General features: G+C 46.6%; 2 non-coding genes and 1 pseudogene across 2 annotated transcripts; all 3 read right to left on the bottom strand.

Annotated features, from left to right (window-relative positions):
- Nucleotides 1-9149: 9149 nt before the first annotated feature.
- On the bottom strand, nucleotides 9150-9255 carry LOC144681165 (U6 spliceosomal RNA). The gene has a single exon (XR_013576700.1). It is a non-coding gene; the product is annotated as a U6 spliceosomal RNA (small nuclear RNA).
- A 915-nt stretch (nucleotides 9256-10170) lies between these two features.
- Nucleotides 10171-10277, bottom strand: LOC144681163 (U6 spliceosomal RNA). The gene has a single exon (XR_013576697.1). It is a non-coding gene; the product is annotated as a U6 spliceosomal RNA (small nuclear RNA).
- A 1230-nt stretch (nucleotides 10278-11507) lies between these two features.
- LOC144681170 (U6 spliceosomal RNA) lies at nucleotides 11508-11606 on the bottom strand (annotated as a pseudogene).
- Between the last annotated feature and the right edge of the window lie 7648 nt (nucleotides 11607-19254).

A 19254-nucleotide genomic window follows, 5' to 3' on the forward strand; every position in this document is an offset into this window, starting at 1 on the left:
TGGAGGCGGGACATCCTCCCAGAAGGGGGCAGAAGCTGCAATCAGAACCAGCTAATAACCCGATAGCCCTAAAATAAGGTCGGGCATTCTGGCCATGCAGAGGCAGGCTCATCTCGACTTTCCAGCCTTGGTGGGGTTGGGGGGAGGGTGGTGGTGGCAAGGCCACCGTCTCTGCGTAAAATTCCACCCAATGTTCGTAATATTCGTAAACAGGCTGTCTTAATAGAGGGAAGTAATAGCATAGTTTTATTGTACTGGCATGTGCTTCACTGGTGTTTGTTTAACGCAGCAAATAGGAAATGATTGATTTAGCATTCTTTAGATATCACCCTTGTTCCTGTCTACCCTGTTCATTTAGTGTTCTCTGCACTTTTGACCATGTATTTCTACAACTTGTTCTTGTTCCTCTGACTGGTCATTGCCAGTGCCTCCTTGCACAATTTGCCATTGTAGCTATAAAGGTAAAGTCATAGATCCCATGCTCCTAGTGGGGAGTTGGACTTGAAGGGACTGTTTAAGAAACAAAGCTGCAGTGTTGTGTGCATATGTACCTCAGACTCTGACTCTCTTCAAATGTGGCTGCCCACTGGTATCATATAATGAGTAAATTTACCTTAGAAAATTACCCAGTTTCAAAGACTTGTGCAAAATCTTTCACAATACAGAATTCTACATTTCCCTTACCATCATCCAACTCCCCAACCTTGAAAGCAGAGATGGAAATAAAAGTGATCAAGCTGTCCTTACATTCACCAATGAATGCCAACACAATATTTTCTCCCTTTCCACACTACTTCTACAAATAGTTCTTAACATCATGACTGTGCTATGTGCCAGATAACTTATTTACTCTAGTTCTAATCTAGTAATTCTACAAACTGCTATATAAATGGCATGAGAATAACTGATAAGCAATGTTCCTTCTAAGCTGTGCAGTCATGCAGCAACTCGAAAGCTCTCAGGCAGGTTGCGCACAAGTCGATTATTTTAAGTTACTGCACATGCGCACAAAAAGGTTTAAAAGATCCACACATTTAAATGAGTCAGCCACACACTATTAAAAAAAATCAGAGGGAACAAGGGTACGGTGGTGATAGGTGGCTGGCATTGTTTCCCTAGAGCCTCAGTAACTTGAGGTGATATTCGAGGGGACCGTAAAGAAATTGGACTCTGTATCACTTTCTAGAGAGACTGTGCTCACTGTTGCTGGCAGAGGCTGAGATACAGGTTACTAATCTGACAAATCTGAAAGCCACTTTAGAAGCACTTCCTGCTGTATTTGTGCTGCCCTGTGTTTCTGGCCATTAGTCTCCAGGTTGTTCTGAAGGTCTTGAGAGACATTTCACAATGTGTTGCAATGTGGTTAGTGGACTCCTCCCATTTATCCATCATCTCAACCATGTATATAGAAACTATCTTCATTGCCTGCATTGATAAAATAATAGAATAAGGCAGCATAGAAGGAAGCCATTTGACCCATTGTGCCTGTGTCGGCTCTTTGGTGGAACTATCCAATGAATCTCACATTCCTTCTCTTCCCCCTTTCCCCTTCTTTTTTCCCTTCAAATACTTATCCAATTCTTTGAATGCCCTGATGAGTGCAAGATGAAAATCTTCCGCAACTTGTGTCCCTTTTCAGCAATATTCAATGTTACAAGCCTTGGAGCATAGAGACTGGCCACATCTAAGGTCATGCATGCCATGATGATGAAAGGTGAAGAAGCTCACAGATGGGAGATTCCAATGTCACATAATTCCTATACTCTGTTCTCTCACGGATGCATGGAAATGCTGAGGTGTAGCTCAATAAGAGTGGCACAGGTGCCGTGGGAGTGGCACATGTTCTCCACTCTTTGACATCATGCCTGTTTAGCCAACAGCCTTTCAACCAATTTCTGAGTTGGTGCCAAAGTGCCCAGGCTGCCACCAAGATGCTAAGACCCATCTAAGGCCAGAGCTCCCTGGTATCTCTTACCACACCCATCTCAAATGCCCACAGCGAATTATCAACAACCTTCAGTTTCTGAGTGTTCAGAATATTCAGGGTAAGGCCCTGACTTCAGGCAAAGTTAATTGATAGTCTTCTTGCATGTGACTTTTGGCATTGGCATATATTGTAAAACACTACAGAGTGGAAAATCAAAATCATTTGCTTAGTCATGCAACAGAATTTCAAGCGAATCCTGGAATTAAAACAAACTACAGCTTTTGACTCTTAATTTGTTTGACATAGAGCTTTCCAGACAAGCTAAGAATATTGTTTAATATAATATTGAAACGATCACATGCTATTATAAAAGGATAAAATTGGACAGGATTCACAGCTGGGAAAAATACTTTCTGCAGTGATTCAAGCACAATTAATAATTCCCCATCAATTAACGAAATGAACCACTTTGATCTTTAGATCAAAGTGCTTTTCTGCTCTTTAATTATAAAAGGAAACAACCAAACCCACACACATGCGACACTTGGCCACCTCATCTTGCAAAGGTGAATGCTTGATGCAATAGCCAGATTTTCTGGCTATGAGGATCATTGTATAAGAGTTGTAAATTGGTTAAAAGTCTGAATCATTGTATAAGAGTTGTAAATTGGCTAAAAGTCTGAATCATTGTATAAGAGTTGTAAATTGGTTAAAAGTCTGAAACGTCCAGCATAATTTGCTCATATCTGACCATCCATTCTGGAATTGGTGGTGGATCAAAATCCTTTCAGTGAGAGGAAATTCACACATTTTTGCAAAATTGGTGCAGGCTGGTAAATTTTGTGAAATTGGTGCAGGCTGTATCTGTTATAATCAAGTGACATTATTCCTCAAACTTGGAGTAATTATGTCACAATCGTTATTCATTAATTGTTAATGAAAATCATTGGATAATGGCACTCCACTTTGGTATGAATAATCGCTACTACAGTGAAATGGGCCTTAAATTGAATAAAACCTTCACGTAAAATTAAACCTACATTTTATTTAAAAATAATCAATAGCAGAAAGTGATTACTAGGCTATAATCTGATTTTAGTTTTCAGGAAACAGTTATAAATCACTTGTGTTTTATTCTCCTGCATAGTTATACCACCCATGTCCCCTCTTCTATTCAATTACCCTTGTAATTACTCTTAGCTATTTGTTTATTTTTTATATTGCCATGCGTGTATATATTGCAATGTATCTGTGCGATATTTTAGATTAACTCCCCTTTCTGGCTTATTGTGCACATGCTACCAGTTGTATTTTTTCCTCAGCCATGTGCTCCTATCCATGAACTCCTTCCTTTTGCAATCACTCAGCCCACGACATCTGTCGCCAAGTGTGGGATGGGATATACTTAAGCTAATGATTTTGATGCGTCTATCATAAAACATGTAACAGAGCATTTGTAATTTGACTGGAAGTACATAATCTTCAGCTGCTGTTGTAGGGCCTGTTTTTAATGTGGACAATGCCGTACCATTAAGCGGTTTCCTTTTAGCTATTCTCAAAAGTGAATCCATGCACTCCTGTAGTTAACTTTTGATCTTACAGTAATCTTTAGTGACGTTTGGCAGTTCTAAATACAATAAGAATTCAAAACTGCCATTATTAGCCACAGCTGCAAGTTCTTGTTTGTCATAAAAAATGAGATGTGAGCAATTGGCAATGACAGAGCAGTCTTACTACACCTTATGCACATGCCATTTTTTTGTTATGTGCCATCTGCTTATTCTTGTCTGGATGTACAGGTACTCTGTAATTGCCTCTGCTTAGTAGTGTGTAAAAGCATTGTGGGCAGTTGAAAAGCCAGGATCTCCTATAAACAATGTCTGAGATACAATACCATTTGATTGTGTGTGTGTGTGTGTGTGTATGCATCATACGAAATACCAAACACTCTCCATATTGGATATACAGGTTACGGTTAAGTCTCTCCCATGTAAGGGAAAACTTTGAGTGACTGCGCTCTATCTGTTTAGAATGGAATTTGATTTTAGCGACTTCGTCTGGCCTTTGCTTCTTGATCCTGAACTCTGAATCTATGACTGGCAGTTCAAGGTGAAACGTAAAATTCTGCACTGTTGGCACACAAACAGAATATCACTCAAAACTGTTCACTCCAACAGACATCTCTCCTGAAGAATATGAGAAGGAAGGGTCAAGAAGGCAATCCAATCTGCCAAGTTCATTGCCTCACTCAGGTTTTATTCTCAAAAACTTCACTCCTGCTGCACCAACTGGATAAAATGATGAGCTGAGTGTTACGGCCACGTGGTGAGGGGTAAAAATAATTCCCCTAGTTTACCACTCCAAGTCTGATTGTAAAGGGTGTTTTTGTGAATTTGTAAGGATGGAGGTATTGACTCAATAAAAAACATTTAAAAGGGTAATTCCACACATCTCAACTTATGCAGCACGCCCAGACAGAAGCAGGCAGAATTACAAGCTATACAATAGGTAGCAACTTTCTTACCCCAAATTAAAGTTCAATGCCGAAAGGTAGAAAAAAATTGAGAGTTCACTGTTTATGAGCCCTTGGGCTGAATTTTATCCCTGTCGGGGAGGAAGTTGATGGGAGGCGCTTGCGGGCGCGCTTTCAATCGGTGCCCCCGACTGGAGATGCGGCACCATTTTACATGGGCGGGCCAATTAAGGCCCGCCCAGCATGATGTCCGCATGGAAGTGCTATATGCTTCCTGTGCGGATGGGGGGGGAATGCCTAAAATTGAGAGCGCGCTCTTTTGCGCACATGCACGAAAGAGCACACTCATCTCCCTGAGGCTAAATGCTGTCTCATGGAGATCGTCTCTACTTTCAAAAATGTTAAAAATAGAGGAAAAAAAATTCCCTTGCATGTCCCCTCATGTGACAATATCACATGAGTTGGGACATGTTCATAATTTCCAAAAAAACTTTGTTAAAATTTTTAAAACCCTAAATGAAACCTCATCCCGCCTGTGGATGGGGTTTAATGTTTTTTGTAGTTCGCGCTGGGGCTCCTGGCCTGCCCCCCAACCTTAAGGCTGGACCGGCAGGTCCACTAATTACTTTAATTGCTCTGTCAATGGCCTCAATTGGTCATTGACAGGTCGGCAGGTGCGCAGCTGATTTTGCTGCACCCCCGCCTTCCTGAAAATTTAAATGGGGCGCGGTGACATCGGGAGTTCTGCCCGACATCACCGCGCATCATTTTACGCGTTGGCAAGCGGGCCCCGTCCCCGCTCACCGACAGTAAAATCCTGCCCCTTGACTGCCGCAGATTTTTTTTCTCCAAAGTTCTCTTGAGATTTCAGGAGTTGAAGCCCAAACAAAACTACAATTTCCACAGGCAATGGGCAGAATTGCCCCACATTTCCACTGAGTGTTGTAGCAGACGGGTAAAATGACATTTTACCCACTGGTCGCAATGGCGGCTTTTCACACCGTGTCATCCCAAACTCATCACATTAATTATGCATTCCCGGGAAACACGCCGTTTTCATGGCAGGTGGGCTATCATTTGCCCATCACACCATCACCTCGCCACTTCAGCACACCGGGCACCATATTTAAAGTCCAGCCATGTGCACACCTCTCGGTGCTTCCAGCCCACGACTGCTGCAAAGAAGACATGGCCCTGAAAAGCAAAAAGACTGTAGCCCCAAGGCCCAATGACACGTCCCTCGAGTGCCTTTTGGATGCATTGGAGGCCCACTGTGATGTCCACTATCCCCGCTCTGGCCACAGGATGGGCAGTGGCCCCACTAATCTGGCTTGGGAGGCGGTGGCAGAGGTGGTCAGCACCAACGCCCTTCAAAAGAGGACAGCCATCCAGTGCCGAAAGAGGATGAATGATCTCTTCTGCTCCACCAGGGTAGGTCACTCTTCTCATCACTCTCAACTCACACACTCACAAACCCATCACACATCCACAGGGCCCTCACTCACTGCCAGTTCAAGGGACATCACCATTCACTCTCTCACACACACCTTTGTCCTATTCCCGTCGATGGGACCACTCACCACCCACACATGCGAGGCATACTTATCATCTGGCCTGGCAGGCGTCCTGCTTACACTCTCTCCATCTCTATTCATGCAGGACAACCTGGCACACAACAAGAAGGAAGGATCGCAGACTGGTGGAGGGATACCTGAAATCAAGGTCCTCACGGACTTTGAAACAGACCCATCCAGCAGGCAGGCGAGGTTCTGGACCATTCCTGTGTTGATGGTGAGGTCAGCGGTGATCTACGAAGTGAGGATCCAGCAGTGCAACATCCATCAGACAACAATGCTGTGAATGATGTGTCATTTATCACAGGCCACTGCCATGCACTAATTATACCCCCTTGCTTTTGCAGGCGCATCTGGGAAACAGCCAACAGAATACATGACCCAGGGCCTCCAATCAAGCTCCGAAGAAACCTCTGAAGAGGAATCTGGAAGCACCCTGTTTGAAGACCCGTCACAGTGCTCATCCACACCCTCCACCAGCGCAGAGACACACACCTCGGTGGAACGTAGCTTTAGAGTAGCCTTGAGATCACAATCTGGTGAGCATATCACACTGCCTGATCCACAGCAGGCAGAGGCAGGGACTTCCCAGGTCCCAGGCACTCGGAGAACTGCTGGAGGCCAGAAATTTGCTGAGCCCGACTCAGATGGCGAGCCTCTGGACTTGGTCATGTCACAGTTGCTGGAGCTGCAAAGGCAAGCTCAGGAACAACAGGAAGGGATGTCCACTGCACTCCTCAGATTGCAAGGCACAATGGAGGAGTCCATCTGCCTTGAGGCTGAGATGATAGCGCCGGCATTGCAACACACCGAGGTCAACATGCGTAGGATGGCGGCTGCCATGGAGGCCTTGGTCCAGGACATCGCTCCTGCACTGCTGCACAGGCACAACTCCATCACTGATGCAATAGTTGGCCTCCAAAAGTGTGTGCGAGAGGGGCGCGGGGAAGCTCAATCTCTCTCCAGCTACCCCTTCTTCTCAAGGAGTCAGCCAGGGGCCCTTGGGCACCCATAGGGAGGAGGATCAGCAGGTGTACCCCCTAGGGCCATTCATCCAGGTGACTCCGGGAGTGTTCGGCTCATCCGAATCCCTTCTCCCTGTGACCGCAGCAGCTCCAACTCCATGGGCCAAGGAGGGTGCGACTGCACACAGCAAGATCCCGGAAGCAGGCAGGGGCCCTCCAGGTCTTAGCCCTCTAGGTGATGCCTGCCAAGTCATCATAGACAGGGCGGCGCAGTCAGCAGGCTGCCTCCACCTCCGATGTGGATGTCTGGGGATAACCATAACGTTCCGGCAAGGTTAGTAAAGTTAAGAAGATGTAACTCTTTTAGAGTCAACCAGTTAAACTAAATTAACAAAATAAGGGATAAATCAAGCACAGCCCCTAAGTCAGGTCAGCTGTAAAACCAAGGACAAAGTTTAAAGGAAACTTACAAACATCAAACCAAAATGTGATTAAAGGGGTCAACAAAACACCTCAGTCCCCGCGGTGCCCACCGAGCATGGAAGGCCTCAAGAGTGCCGGCAGACACCGTGTGTTCCCTCTCCAGGGACACCCGGCCGCAAACGTAGCCGCGGAAGAGGGACAAACAATCGGGCGGGACTCCCCCCTCGATCGCCCGCTGCCTGGACCTGTTAATGGCCAACTTGGCCAGAAGATGTAACTCTTATTGAGTTAAAACAATTAACTAAATTAACAAAATAAGGGATAAATCAAGCACAGCCCCTAAGTCAGGTCAGCTGTAAAATCAAGGAAAAACTTTAAAGGAAACTTATAAACATTAAACCAAAATGTGATTAAAGGGGTCAACAAAACACCCCAGTCCCTGCGGTGCCCACTGAGCACGGAAGGCCTCGATGGTGCCGGCAGACACCGCGTGCTCCCTCTCCAGGGACACCCGGCCGTGAACGTAGCCGCGGAAGAGGGACAAACAATCGGGCGGGACTCCCCCCTCGATCGCCCACTGCCTGGACCTGTTAATGGCCAACTTGGCCAGAAGATGTAACTCTTTCGTGTACATTCACAGTTCTTGACTTTTTTTTTTCCAGGAGTGGGACATGAACCCACAACCTTCTGACTCAAAGGTGAGGGTGGTATGAACTGAGCCACAGCTGACACCTCGGCCAGAAGATGTAACTCTTTCGAGTTATCAACAGATCTCATGTAACTCTTTCAAGTACATTCACAGTTCTTGGTTTCCGGGAGTGGGACATGAACCCACAACCTTCTGATTCAAAGGCGAAGGTGCTATGAACTGAGCCACAGCTGACACCTCAGAAGATGTAACTCTTTCGAGTTATCAACAGATCGCATGTAACTCTTTCGAGTACATTCACAGTTCCTAGTTTCTGGGAGTGGGACATGAACCCACAACCCTCTTATTCAAAGGCAAGGGTGCTATGAACTGAGCCACAGCTGACACCTCGGCCAGAAGATGTAACTCTTTCGAGTTATCAACAGATCTCATATAACACTTTCGAGTACATTCACAGTTCTTGGTTTCCGGGAGTGGGACATGAACCCACAACCTTCTGATTCAAACGCGAGGGTGCTATGAACTGAGCCACAGCTGACACCTCAGAAGATGTAACTCGTTCGAGTTATCAACAGTCACAGATTGTAACTCTTTCGAGTACATTCACAGTTCTTGTAAAGTCAAAACAATTAACTAAATTAACAATAACAAGGGAGAAATCAAGCATAGCCCCTAAGTCAGGTCAGCTGTAAAATCAAAGAAAAACTTTAAAGGAACCTTACAAACATCAAACTAAGATGTGATTAAAGGGGTCAACAAAACACCCCAGTCCCCGCGGTGCCCACCGGGCACGGAAGGCCTCGATGGTGCCAGCAGACACTGCGTGCTCCCTTTCCAGGGACATCCGGCCGCGAACGTAGCCGCGGAAGAGGGACAAACAATCGGGCGGGACTTCCCCGTCGATTGCCCGCTGCCTGGACCTGTTGATGGCCAACTTGGCCAGGCCCAGGAGCAGGTTCCTCCTCCTTCCCGACCCCCTTCCGCAAAGGGTGTCTGTAGATGAGGAGCGTGGGACTGAAATGCAAACAAAATAGTAACAAAAGATTTTTTAAATAACTAAAAAGGGAGTGCAGCCTAAGACACCCTATATATGCATGGTCCATGGACTCCACAAGACCGCAAAAAGGGCAAGTGTCCCGAAAATATGGAACACTTAACAAATTTGCGTGTCATCCTTGCGCAGGGGCCATGCTAATCTTCTCTGTATCGTTCCAATTTTAGTATATGTGTGCCGAAGCGAGCACTAAATGTAATCACCACCTTCCAGAGAACAACTAAGGATGGACAATAAGTGCTGACCACATCCAGAGATTGAAACTCTTTCGGGTTATCAGTCACAGATTGCAACTCTTTCGAGTACAATCACAGTTCTTGGTTTCCGGGAGTGGGACATGAACCCACAACCCTCTGATTCAAAGGCGAGGGTGCTATGAACTGATCCACAGCTGACACCTCAGAAGATGTAACTCTTTCGAGTTATCAACAGTCAAAGATTGTAACTCTTTCGAGTACATTCACAGTTCTTGGTTTTCCGGGATTGGGACATGAACCCACAACCTTCTGATTCAAAGGCGAGGGTGCTATGAACTGAGCCACAGGTGACACCTCAGAAGATGTAACTATTTTGGAGTCAAAACAATTAACTAAATTAACAATAACAAGGGAGAAATTAAGCACAGCCCCTAAGTCAGGTCAACTGTAAAATCAAGGAAAAACTTTAAAGGAACCTTACAAACATCAAACCAAGATGTGATTAAAGGGGTCAACAAAACACCCCAGTCCCCGCGGTGCCCACCGGGCACGGAAGGCCTCGATGGTGCCGGCAGACACCGCGTGCTCCCTTTCCAGGGACATCCGGCCGCGAACGTAGCCGCGGAAGAGGGACAAACAATCGGGCGGGACTCCCCCGTCGATCGCCCGCTGCCTGGACCTGTTGATGGCCAACTTGGCCAGGCCCAGGAGCAGGTTCACGAGGAGGTCCTCCTCCTTCCCGACCCCCTTCCGCACCGGGTGTCCGTAGATCAGGAGCGTGGGACTGAAGTGCAAACAAAATAGTAGCAAAAGATTTTTTAAATAACTAAAAAGGGAGTGCAGCCTAAGACACCCTATATATGCATGGTCCACGGACTCCACAAGACCGCAAAAAGGGCAAGTGTCCCGAAAATACGGAACGCTTCACGAATTTGTGTGTCATCCTTGCGCAGGGGCCATGCTAATCTTCTCTGTATCGTTCCAATTTTAGTATATGTGCTGCCGAAGCGAGCACTAAATGTAATCACCACCTTCCAGAGAACAACTAAGGATGGACAATAAGTGCTGACCACATCCCGAGATTGAAACTCTTTCAGGTTATCAGTCACAGATTGCAACTCTTTCGAGTACAATCACAGTTCTTGGTTTCCGGGAGTGGGACATGAACCCACAACCCTCTGATTCAAAGGCGAGGGTGCTATGAACTGATCCACAGCTGACACCTCAGAAGATGTAACTCTTTCGAGTTATCAACAGTCACAGATTGTAACTCTTTCAAGTACATTCACAGTTCTTGGTTTCCCAGGAGTGAGACATGAACCCACAACCTTCTGATTCAAAGGCGAGGGTGCTATGAACTGAGCCACAGGTGACACCTCAGAAGATGTAACTCTTTTGAGTCAAAACAATAAACTAAATTAACAAAAACAAGGGAGAAATCAAGCACAGCCCCTAAGTCAGGTCAGCTGTAAAATCAAGGAAAAACTTTAAAGGAACCTTACAAACATCAAACTAAGATGTGATTAAAGGGGTCAACAAAACACCCCAGTCCCCGCGGTGCCCACCGGGCACGGAAGGCCTCGATGGTGCCGGCAGACACCGCGTGCTCCCTTTCCAGGGACATCCGGCCGCGAACGTAGCCGCGGAAGAGGGACAAACAATCGGGCGGGACTCCCCCGTCGATCGCCCGCTGCCTGGACCTGTTGATGGCCAACTTGGCCAGGCCCAGGAGCAGGTTCACGAGGAGGTCCTCCTCCTTCCCGACCCCCTTCCGCACCGGGTGTCCGTAGATCAGGAGCGTGGGACTGAAGTGCAAACAAAATAGTAATAAAAGATTTTTTAAATAACTAAAAAGGGAGTGCAGCCTAAGATACCCTATATATGCATGGTCCATGGACTCCACAAGACCGCAAAAACGGCAAGTGTCCTGGGAGTCCGTGAACCTAAACATCCTCCTATTGTAGTGGACTGCTGCATGCAACACCCTCCAACCCAGGTCCCCGATAGAAAGAGGGAGAACTCCTCCGTAGAGGGCCTCCCATCGGGGGCCTCCACCGCCGGACGGCAACAAGGCACGCCAGGGCGTGTCCGGGCGACGGACCAGGGCGAGAAAATGGAAGGTGTGCAGCAGCAGTCCGTACAGAAAACCCCTCCGCACCGTGCCAAATGGCACGGAGGGCATGTCCCCGAGGCGGCTCATATTATTGTGGGGCACCGGCACCCGAGGGAGGGTTCGGGGCTTGGGGCCAAAGTGGAATTCCGTGCGTGTCATCCTTGCGCAGGGGCCATGCTAATCTTCTCTGTATCGTTCCAATTTTAGTATAAGTGCTGCCGAAGCGAGCACTAAATGTAATCACCACCTTCCAGAGAACAACTAAGGATGGACAATAAGTGCTGACCACATCCCGAGATTGAAACTCTTTCGGGTTATCAGTCACAGATTGCAACTCTTTCGAGTACAATCACAGTTCTTGGTTTCCGGGAGTGGGACATGAATCTACAACCCTCTGATTCAAAGGCGAGGGTGCTATGAACTGATCCACAGCTGACACCTCAGAAGATGTAACTCTTTCGAGTTATCAACAGTCACAGATTGTAACTCTTTCAAGTACATTCACAGTTCTTGGTTTTCCGGGATTGGGACATGAACCCACAACCTTCTGATTCAAAGGCGAGGGTGCTATGAACTGAGCCACAGGTGACACCTCAGAAGATGTAACTCTTTCGAGTTATCAACAGATCGCATGTAACTCTTTCGCGTACTTTCACAGTTCTTGGTTTCCGGGAGTGGGACATGAACCCTCAACCCTCTGATTCAAAGGCGAGGGTGCTATGAACTGAGCCACAGCTGACACCTCAGAAGATGTAACTCTTTCGAGTTACCAGCAGTCACAGATTGTAACTCTTTCAAGTACATTCACAATTCTTGGTTTTCAGGGAGTGGGACATGAACCCACAACCTTCTGATTCAAAGGCGAGGGTGCTATGAACTGAGCCACAGGTGACACCTCAGAAGATGTAGTTGCACAGCCTGGGCACGGGTGTTAATCACTTGTACATACTGTTCACTATTGCCAATAAACTCCTTAGAATGTCTCCCTGCCTATGGCTTCTTGTTCTGATGAGCAGTCAGGTGTTCGTATCACTTAGATGTGAGACCTTTCAGCATGAAATAAAGGCAGGTGTCTCAGTCCAGGGCCTCTTCCCTGTGCTTTGTGCAGCCTTCAGACCAAAGTGATGGTCCAGCCTCACACTCCCTGGACACATTACTGATGCCTGCACCTCGACGGTGCTTGTCATTGCTGCCAGAATGTCGTGGGGAGCGTCACAGAGTTCTGTCATTCTCTCTGTGTGCTCTCAGCACCTTTAAGGTGAGGCTGGCCCCCATCTCTTCAACATCTGTGACTGGTGACTCTGTGGTCCTGAAGGAGTCAGGTGCTGAAGGCAGACAAAGGATCAGGTGTATTTAAAGTTTCACGGCTGCGCCTCCATGATATGACCCTGATCACAGAGCGCAAGCGAGCTGCCTTTGGCCAGACAGGAGTCAGACATTCTCAGAGACAATGTGAAGATCTGTGGAGTGTCCTCGCTGCATGTCTTCATAATTCTCCTGCAATTGAGCAACTATTAGGGGCTCCACTGCGTCTCCATGACAGGAGCCTTATCACAGAGGGCATGTGTATTGCCATAAACCAGATTGGAGTCAAACTTTCATAGATGCGATGTAAGGAACTATGGAGCCACCTCACTGCATGTCGTCATCATCCTCCACAAATCTAGCAGCTATGAGGGCCTCCCGAGCACGCCTGCCTCGTCTCGCCATTGCAAGGGCTTCATTCCCGTCATATTACCTTCGAGGAACCGTCATCCCCGTTGGTATCCTCCTCACCGGAGGAGACCTCCAGCTCCTCCATCTCCTCCTCAGGCAGCTCCTCTCCCCTTTGCAGCGCCAGGTTGTAAAGGGCACAGCAGACGACAACAATGCATGACACCCTCTGTGGACTATATTGCAGGGCTCCACCAGACTGGTCCCGGTACTGGAACCGCACCTTCAGCATCCCGATTATCTGCTCCACAAAGTTACGGGTTGCAGCATTAGCCTCATTATACCATCGCTCTGCTGTAGTTTGAGGCGGCCGCATGGGTGCCATCAGCCATGTTCTCTGTGGGTAGCCCTTGTCCCCGAGGAACCAACCCTGCAGCTTCTAAGGACTCTGGAAGATCTCAGGTATCTGTGACCAATTGAGAATGTAGGTGTTGTGGACACTTCCTGGAAACCATGTGTAGACCTGCAGGATGAAAGAGAGAGACACATGGATTAGCATGGGTGATCTAAGAACCTGTATGGTTAAGTCTGAAGATCCCTAAACGCTTCCTGGAGGGTGCTGGCCAACATTTGGATGGCCAGAGATTAGTGTGCTGCATGGCTACCCGAAACCCCAACTACCTCCACCCCACTCCTCCCGATCGATTCGCGGCAGCATTGCTCACTGGACTGCATGCTGTGCTTTCAGCTCAGGTGCAGGCATTCTCCTAACCCACACTGCAAGGCTGCACTGTTAGCTTGAAACATGGGGGAGGCTGGCCCAAAACGGGAAGATGACATTGCAAGTGGCTATGAGTGCCTTCAGCAGTGACTGCTCCACGGCCAGCTTCAGCAAGGAGATTGTACAGTGTGCCCAGTCGTCCAACTGTTCTGCGGTCAATTAAAATGCTCATTACTTTGCAGTCTGTGCCGGAGGACAGAAAAGCTCTGGAGCACTTGGTGACACTTTGATGCCTCTGCAGAGAGCGGACAGATAAGCTAGAGGCCCTGACTCCAACCATATCAATGTGGCTGCGTCTGAACTGTCTCAGCTGCAGAGGAATGGCCACTTTATACATGGTAACCCTAATGCATGGCCACTTCCCTCGCTCACCCCACCGTCCCCGCACTTGCTTGTGTGTCACCTTCAACTGCAGGGCAGCGCTTGCATCCCCCCACCGCCCCACAACGTGCCTCAGCCACAGGGCAGCCCTTGCCCCCCCCCAATGCACCTCAACCACAGGTCGGCCCTTGCCAATTTAGCAATGGGACAGCCTGTGCCCCATCCATGCAACTGTTGATTCCACAGCCTAAATTTATGGGGCTCTTTCTTTAAACATCCCAGGCAGCAGATTAAAACAGATGTTACATCCTGTAAATAAGTAAATTAGGAGCTAATTAAGGCTGTTAAAGGACCCCTTTTCAATACTCATCAGTAATGATTTGGGCCTGCATTAAGTCTGATCGCACCCCCTCCCTCTCACAGGATTCTTCGCTATCTCCTGTGGCTGCTACTGAGGGATAAGTGGTCAAACATTTTTTCTTCAAAAAAACCCTCCTCTGGAGGCTAGAGGAGAAGGAGTGCTCCTCCGAAGCCACAGGAGACATTGTTTGTTGTAGACTTTGTTAACGTCTGTACCTGGAGATAAGGTAGAACGTGTACAGATGGCAATAGACAAATGGAGAGCTGGAAACTTCCACTTCCACTTCTAAGTTGAAAATACATTTATATGATGGAGAAACTGATTTTTATAGTTCATTGTGAGCCACAAAATAAGCTTTTACATAGTCATTCATAAATAACATGTTTGACTCAAATAGGAATTGGGTCAAATTGCTTATCCTTCATGGAAGATTCAGGTGACAAGGAAAGTTGACAAAAACAGGAACTCTGGCTGATTTTCATCTCTCTAACTAGGGTACACTGAGACCAATTGTAGCATGTCTACCACTGGGCCACCTGAGATCGGCTAACTCAACACAACCCAGGATCAAAATTGGGACCCTCCTGTTTAGTACGGTTTGGATTAGATACATTTCCAGAGCCAGCAAGGGAGCTCATCTATGTCAGTTGCATTTTCGTTTGCTTTTCTCACAATTACTATAACAATAATAAATTTTTGATGGAGTGAATTGGAAAGAATTAATTCGTCTAGTAGGGGCGTCAGTTGTAAGAAACCAGCTGAATCCTTAATATCCTCCTTGAACGTCTCACCAAGAAACCATCTATGCGTTTTATGATGGTACCTGACTCTGCTTGCTGAACTGTCTAATATTTAACAGTGTTCAGATTAAAATGATACTAGCCCTCGATTAAGTTATTCTCAAGCTGCTGAGTGAATGAATTAACTCTTTCTTGGCAAATGATCAAGAAGGCAGCCTACAATTCATGCACTAAATACTATTTATTGGTTACAAATCAAAACTTAAAGTTAGGCCTGGATTTTTGCAATGATGGAGAGCCACCCCGGCATTGTAAAAATGGCGGAGGAGGCCAAAGTCCGGAAGTCCTGTCCCCAAACATGGCACCTACCATTTTCCAGGAAGGAGCAGGAATAGGCCAGGCCACATTTCGAGCAGCTCGCAGAGGCAACTGGCCATAGAAATCAGCAGCTGCTGACTTATGTCTGAGTTTGGTGGCTTAGGCGTGTGAAACACGATGTGCACAGATTAGAACTGATAGGAACAGGTCTGAACTTGGCAGATTTGTTTGGACATTTAATAGCAATCTTTCCAATCTTTTGGAGAGGTTCCTTTGCAATTTGTTCCAATGTTGTGTTAACTGCCCCAGAAATAGCAAATATTCAATAGCAACTGCCTGCCTTTAACCCAAGGCAGTAGGAGGGCAGGGCTGCTGGACATGGCAGGGGAATTTTTTTACCCCTAGTGACTCATGCACCCAGACGGCAGGAAGAACAATGAGCTTGGGAAGGGGGCATTGCGCTTTGTGCCAAGCAAGATACAAGATGGGCATGGCACCCTCGCACATAGACAATATAGAAGCAAGTCAACGTGTGCAGGAGGAGGCCGGAAGGAGGGCACCAGTTCAGGAGGAAGAGGCAGTGCTGCGTTCACCAGAAAGAAGGTCAAGAACAGAGAGGATAATCAGGTAGTTCTCTGTAGGGAGCGTGTACTGACCTCGGACATCATACCTCAATATGACCTCGGACATCATATCTCAATATGACCCTCAGCCAGTGCCAAAGGTGGCTGAGGCTAAGCGGTCAAGTGGTCACTGATATGTGTTGCATGGTCCAGCAACAACTCGTACCATATTCTTTCAACTCCACCTCCAATGCCCTGCCAGTGGTGTAAATGTAACCGTTGCTCTCAATTTTTATATCTGAGGCTCTTTCCAGGGCTCATCAGAAGACCTGTCTGGGATAATGCAATCAGTAGCACACAGTTGCATTAAGGTAGTAAGGTAGTAACTGATGCTCTTTTTGCTTTCATGAGGATCACATTAATTTCCCTGTTGATTTGGTGTCTCAGACACAGAGAGCCACGACCTTTGCCCAATTAGCAAGCGTCAGTCAGGCGCAGGATGGCATTGATTGCACCCATGTCGCCATAAAGGCTCCAACTCAGCTTTAGGGCACCTTTATGAACCAAAAATCCTTCCACTCACTCAATGTACAGGTAGTTTGTCACCACAACACAGTTTCCTTTCAAGCTTGTGGAAGATTCCCTGGTGGCTACCACAATTCCTTCATACTGAGGAGTTCCCAACTCCCTCACTATTTCATACACCTTCGCAGATCTGTGGCTGGCTTCTAGGGGACAAGGGCTACCTCTTAAGAACTTGGCTAATGACCCTCTTTAGGAGCCCTCAAACTGAAGCAGAGCACAACTACAACAGCAGCCATGCCATAACAAGGAGTACAATTGAGCAGGCCAACGTCATTCTAAAAATGTGCTTCAGGTGCCTTGATCACTCAGGTGGTGCTGTATAGGATGCCTCAGCAGGTGTATCCAGGATAATAGTGGTGCGTTGCATGCTGCATAACATCGTGCAGTGGAGGGGCCTACAACTTGAAGAGGAAGATGCCTTGGCTAGAGCTCCAATCTCTGAGGGGGGGATGATGAGGAAGAGGGAGAAGAAAAGGAGGAACCCCCATTCATTCTGATGATCCTGAAATGGGGGAGGATGAGGCAGCCACCAATGGCAGATCAACTAGGTGGCATGGTCATGTAGCCAGGGCTAACTCTGTGCAGAAAGGGGATCATCACCAGACAGTAGGCCCTTGTGCAAAATAGGGTCCTCTGAAATGGCACTTGCTATCAATCAGTCCTTGGTGAGTAACTTTCAACTAAAGAACTTTTTACATGGAAGTCGCACTTACTCAAGGGAATGCCCATCTCTGATAAGGGAGAAAAACAGCATCAATGAGTTTGACTCAGTCACGTTAAAATGGATGCAACCCTCTTCAAAACCATTGGCCTCAACATACTGCAAACACACATGTAAGAAGTCCTTCACAACATGGTCCCCTCACATAAACACCTGTGCCTGTAAATAAGGCGCCAAAGTCGTCACACTGTGCGTACTCAAATGATGGCTACGACACTGAGAGTGCCATTAGGACTTATGACTTTATGCTCAATACATGCTGAAATGATTGCATGTGCCAACATACACACCGATAACACAAATTGCACAGGATGAGGCCATAACTGTGCAACCACAGCTCTTTGATTAAACTTGCACAGCATCCATTTTGACCAGTTTTTGGAGTGGGCACCATTTGCAACATTAATAGCTTCCATAAACCTCGGCTACCCTCACAAAGCACATCCCTGTCATCTGGGATACAAAGGCATCTAAAGTAGTGGGGACAGCATATGAGCAATATTTCCTGGACCATACATGGCATCTCAAGCTGTGTTGCCTATACCTAGGCCAATGTCTAACACTGACATATGGACCTTGCACCCAGTACTGATGCTTGAGATGCACTTGCTGACCCCCATCAGTTCGTGGAGTCTGATCATTGAACCTCCCTTAAAGTCAACTTTGGATGGACAATGAAAAATACAAGGACCATCTCAGTGCTTGAGCCTGTGAACACTACAATGTTATATGAAAGACCAGAGAAGAAAGAAACTTTCCACTGCCTCACAAATATTGTCACTATGCTCCTGATGACATCAGTGTGAGATGAAGCTCAACATTCTGTCTTGCCCAGTGTCACCGGTAGGATTATCCTTCATTATATTAACATTGAGTATAGCTGAAAGAAAGCTACATGTCTAAGCTTTTCACCTTGTACACATCAGGACACCAACATTAGATTGGACAACATTTACTAAATAATCTTCAGTGTGCTAAGAATTATGCTGGTGACCAATTTAAGATTGTCAGTCGGGCTCATAATGTGTCGCATTTGCGTGTACTGGAAGCTACATATATCAACACACAGGGCCCTGTTCTTTGCAGACAGAAAGAACATGTACATACTTTGTGCCTGTTTCAGCTAAACAAAATAAGTGAGATCCATTCACTTATTCCTCAGGGCAATGCCTTGACCAATCAGTGTCAAGCTGCCTAGTTCAAATTTCAAACAATGCTTGGCAGTTAACTGTCAGTCACCATCAATGATGCATTCTCCATGGCAATGCCACTTGCCGACCAATCAGCATTCTCTTCACACACAGTTTAATTGCTGTTTCCCCCTTATATTGGTATTCTTGCGAGGTGTCCTGATGAGTGCAAGACGAAAAGCTTAGGCATGTCTCTTTTTTACGGTAATACTCAAGTTCTGTATTACCAAACAACATTGTTACTGAGTTTTGTAGTGTACAAATACAAACCAAGACATCCATGAGTGTATGTACAGATATTCAAAAAGTGCTCATTTGTGATATTTGCAAACTGAAAAGTGTAACCACTGTAACGGATATATATATATCATCTTGGCTAATTTCTAAAAATTTAAAACTGGATAATGACCTCTTAAACTGCCTGAGGCTATGCCTGGTTGTGACCCTAAACAAAAGAGCTATCAGAGCACTTTCCTAGAGACTTGCGCCTCATTAGCTCTGAAGAGCTGCTAATGACCATTGTGGACTGCAGAGACTAAATTCAAAGGGAATTATATAAAGGCCATCTCTATTTCATAAACCAAGCCTAGCCAACTGGAGCCGAGTTGTCTGCTAGGACAAAGGAACCTGCAACCTTTCTTTCAAA

The sequence above is a fragment of the Cetorhinus maximus genome, chromosome 5 (assembly GCF_964194155.1).
Source record: "Cetorhinus maximus chromosome 5, sCetMax3.hap1.1, whole genome shotgun sequence".
NCBI lineage: Eukaryota > Metazoa > Chordata > Chondrichthyes > Lamniformes > Cetorhinidae > Cetorhinus > Cetorhinus maximus.